The sequence below is a fragment of the Podarcis cretensis genome (genome assembly GCF_951804945.1).
Source record: "Podarcis cretensis genome assembly, chromosome: 17".
Lineage (NCBI taxonomy): Eukaryota > Metazoa > Chordata > Lepidosauria > Squamata > Lacertidae > Podarcis > Podarcis cretensis.
In genome coordinates, this window is record NC_137187.1 from 40694355 (window position 1) to 40699126 (window position 4772).

Sequence of the window (4772 nt, forward strand, 5' to 3'; positions counted from 1 at the left end):
AACCATTCATAACCCAAGGTGTGCTTTCGCTAATGGGGCTTCCCGCTGCTGCTGCTGCTGCTGCTGCACCCCCAGAGCATGACTTCCACTCGCATCCTGGGGCAAAGTTCACAACCGAGAGCATCTACTTCCAGGTTAGTGGAGTTCATAACCCGAAGCATTTGTAAGGAGGACGGTATGTAACCCAAGGTTCCACTGTATTTACTGAAGTAAAAAGTCTATTCCCTAAATTTGGTGAAAAGGTGATAGGGAGAATTATTTTTGAAATGTGCATGTATGGCTATCTTTCTACAACTCTACATTATAAACAATTGTGAGGTTTTTGGATTTTCCCTTCTTACCTACAGAAAGACAACAGATGCCAAGGATTTTTTTTCTTCCTGAGGTTATATGGAAGTAGGGTATAATTTAGGTGTCCCATCATTAATCATTGTATAAAGCAGCTATTTAAGTATTACGATTAATTAAAACATTCAGAACATACCAAGTTACATATGAATTGCCATAATGAACTTATGTCTCATGACAGTAATCATACTTAGCATTTTAGAGTGTTAATTTCCAAATACATTGTTAATCACTGTCCTCTGTAAAGTTGCTCTCTATTATTATCAATGCACACCAGTGCTTTATGGGGCTGAAATTTGATGAACTGGTGTCAAATCTGAACGAGAAGTCCTACAAAAGAAATGTATGAGGCAGGTATTGGGGCTTCCTCCTGGGACTCTGTTGGCTCATCCGAGAGCTGAGTTGGGTCTCCCCTCAATAGCGGCCAGAATTGATCTAGCCTATCTTAGCTACTGGCATAGACTTTGAGGACCATACTCTCACCAAGCTCAGCTGGTTGGAGCAGCTAAGGACAGGAGGTTGGGTACAAAAGTGTCAAGACAAGCTTAGGGCTTGAAATCTCCAAGCGGGGAAATATTTATCCCTTAGCGAACTTAGAAATTGGATATTTGACCATGACGCCAAGCAAGCCAGAGCATTCACAATCGCTGCCTGTTATTCTGTTTGGGACCCTCAAATTAAGGACAACCATTTAAGGCCTCACTACCTTCCCCACAATTGCATAGGGCCTTTGTTGAGCTTCGGTTTCAGCAGGTGCCCTCAGCATCCTTAGAGGGGAGATACCTTGGAATACCTCAGATGGCATGGAAACGCATTTACGTAATCAGGTCGAGGATGTCTTGCACCATTTGTTGATTTGCCCTTTATATACGGTGCCCAGAGAATTTTTATCTCCTATTTTTATTGGTTCTCAGATTGATACCCCCAGGAAGTGATGGTTAAACTCTACAAATTACTTATCTGTAGTCAAATTGCTCTGGCAGCTAAGAAGCTTTGCTTGTTATATTAATGCACTGTGATTTTAAATTTTGTGTTCTAAGTGTCTATGCTGTAGACTTTTATAGACTTATGTTTGTGATTTTAGAGGAATGCCTTGCTTTTGCCCTCTGTGTGTGAAGGCTTTGGCTATATAACAATTAATTTAACTGAATGAACGCATCAAAAAAATATTAACAATGAATTGCAGAATATGGGTGGGGCAGACTGAAAGCGGCTTACCGCTGGCGATTGCAACCCTATACTCGCTTACCTGGGAGTAAGTCTGTTGAACTCCTCAATGAACTTAGTTTTGCATAGACACCAATAGATTGTGCTGAGGTATGTTTTGAACTGGGGACTTCTTAGTTCACAGCTCAGTCTGTTAGCTGCTCTGCTCTCATCATTACCACCAGGTGCCTTCCATGTTCAGTTGCTGGTTGTCAGTATTGGCTGTTCAGGAGTATTTACAGGTGGCTATCTTCCTGCCTCAGTGCCTTATATTTGTCTCTATTGAATCATGCTTTGATTGGCCTGATCTGCTGCTGGATTAACTAAGACTTTTCAAGAAGTCATTTGTGCTGCTCACCATTGCAACATCTTATGGGCAGTGAATTACATAAATAATTGTGGGTTCCTCCTAGGATATACTTCCTGTTTATCCTATAAGCCTGTTGCCTGTATATTTCATTAGTGGCCTGATTTCTTGTGTGTGCCTCTCATTTATTCTGTTGCAATGCCCAATAAAAGCTCTTTTTAAAATTGCTGTTAGTCTTCTACTTTATGTTTTGCGGTGTCAAATGCCAAGGCCAAAGGTGTACAACATTTAGTCAGTTAATCAGGTAGATTAAAGTAGTGCCTGACTGAGCAGATTTTTAAAAACTGTTTTTAATGCAGGTACTTACAAAACCTATCAGTCACAGATGGCATTTTCCTACATCTCGTGCATTAGGGCAGTCTTTGATAACCATTAGCCCCAACCACCATAACCAGTAAGGAGGCATGATGGGAGATGTAGTCCCAAAAAATGTACCTAGAGGCCCATTTGTTCTCCATCCTAAATTAGTGCACTGGCAGTTAGTGCTTTATCAGCTCTGAATTTCCAGAATTCAGAATGGCAGGAGTGTCTGTCTGGCACCTCACATTCTGACTCAATGGATTTTAATGGGGGAGGGAGAGGTTTTTGAGTCGGGGGGGGGGGGGAGAGGCAAGGCATATAATGCAGTCACATTTTCAGCCTGATTTCCTTCGCCCAACAAGCTTCATGTTTAAATACATGAAACTCTCACACTTGTGATACCAAGACAAAATTACTAAAAGAGTCAGTGTACAGCAGGGTTAGAGTGTTGGAATAGGCCTGGTGAGTCCTGGGTTCAAATCCCCAATCAATCACAAAGCTCCCTCAGTGATGCTCATCCTCAGTGATCCCTCTTCATCGCCCCAGCTCAGCATAATGTCAGGAGCTTGTGAAAACCAAATGGAAAAAGGAGAAGCATTTGCACCACCCCTAACTCCTTGGCAGAAGTGCTGGATTCTTCTTTCTTACATCTATACTTTACTGTTTCTTATCTTGTGACCTCAGGTTGGAAGAGTGACGCTTCACCTTGTACTTTCAGAAAGCCTTTCCACAGCACCAGCTGTTAGGCAAAGTGAGGTGTACGATTCTCCATCTCCAGTCCCCAAATACCTACTATGTGTCTGGAGGGACATTTGTTGCTCTGCATCAGGCAGCAATATACCTCGGCCAGCCCTGCACAAGTACCCCAATGCTGAAGAACCGTGCACATCAGCCAAAGTATCACAGTGTCTTTTGCCCAACTGTTCCAGGCACCCCTGCATGCATATTTTGTCTATGCAGGGTGCTGGCCCTGCCCCAATGGATGTCAGTCTTGCCCTGACCCCCTGAATGGCAATAAGGGTGAGGCCTCCAGCCAGCTTCTGGTTTGTTTATTGCAAGTGAAGACAAGGAGGAATAGTCAACTATAATTTACGGGGGCTTGTTGGCATTTCTGTTTGTATCACTGAAAACCCCCAATAAGTTCAAGGGTTCAGGGTTCCCTGCAATACTTTTCACAAACACCTAAGCAAGAAGAACAAAATGACCTCAGAGTTCCAGATTTTGAATGCAATGCTGCTTCAAAGTGGCCAGTGTTTCTGGAAGGACAGCTGATGGCATTATTGTTTGTGCCTTACAGCAAAGCCTCCCAGCCCTTCGCAAACAGGGCTTAATGGAGAAATCAGTCAGTCAGGAAAGGCTATTTTTTCATCTTTCAATTGGGCGCGATACAATATGGGATTTTCCTGCACACGACTATTTGAAACACATGGGTGTTGCTCAGAAGCACTGCTGTGAGGAAACATTAAGAAACCCTGGGCACAGTTTCCTCAAAATCATTTCTGCAAAGCATGACCAGCAAAGGCCTGGCCAGGGTGTTCCTTCTGTTTTTCAGCAGCCCCTACCTGACACAGAAGTATGCAAGCTTGTATTTACATAAATGGGGGTGGATCCTTGTGCTCTATCTTCACAGTAACCTTGTCAAGGTAAAGACTGTCGTGTTATACCTCTCAATTATCCTGCTTTAAACAGGACATCCTAGCATTACAGAAGCCCCCCCCTCCCGGGGGGACATGGCTAGTGCAGGGGAAGGGTGTGGCAATAGAGGCCACCAACCAAAATTTTACCACCCACATGACCAAAAATAAAAATAATGCAATAACCTGCTTCCACACCAGAGGTAACTTCAAATGCATATTGAGTTATTTTTACTTATCAAATGTTCTGCATTAAGCAGGGGGCAGGGATATAACATGTAAAAAAGGAGGGGGAGATTAAATGTTTTAAAAAGTTCAGACTGCAATTTCATTGCTGATAGCATTGTGTGGATGCTGTGAGCAGCACCAGTTCAATCATAAACACCCTTCCGAAAGCTATGATGGGCAGATACTTTTCTAAACTGCTGAGTAGCGGGGCTCATCCAGACTTGCCCTTGTCCCCCCAGCTTTCTCCCCCACCACCCGAGGAAACCTGATCTTTACCGCTGAATGGGAACAAATGTCAACTGGGTTTTCTCCAGATTGATGTTTGCTTCGATTTGGCGCTAAAGAGGTAAGCGGAAGTGTGGGCGAGTCCTCACACTGACCTGAAGTGACTGGGTGAATCAGAGACCAGAGGGATGCTATGAAAGGGGCCTTGGCTTTCTCCAAGAGGTTTGGCAATTTCATCTCACTAGGAGGATTTTGGGAGACATAGGGCTCCCAAATGACAAATGCAAATGCATTATTTGCTAATGCATCCATTACCTGAGCAGGTGTACAAATTTGGACAAGGGCACGAGGGGACAGGTCTGCAGGACATAGGTGCTTACATCCATTTTAGTTCATTCTTAAATTTGAGTTTAAGAGATATAAAACATGATAATAACGACACAAAATAAGGACACTTCAAATAC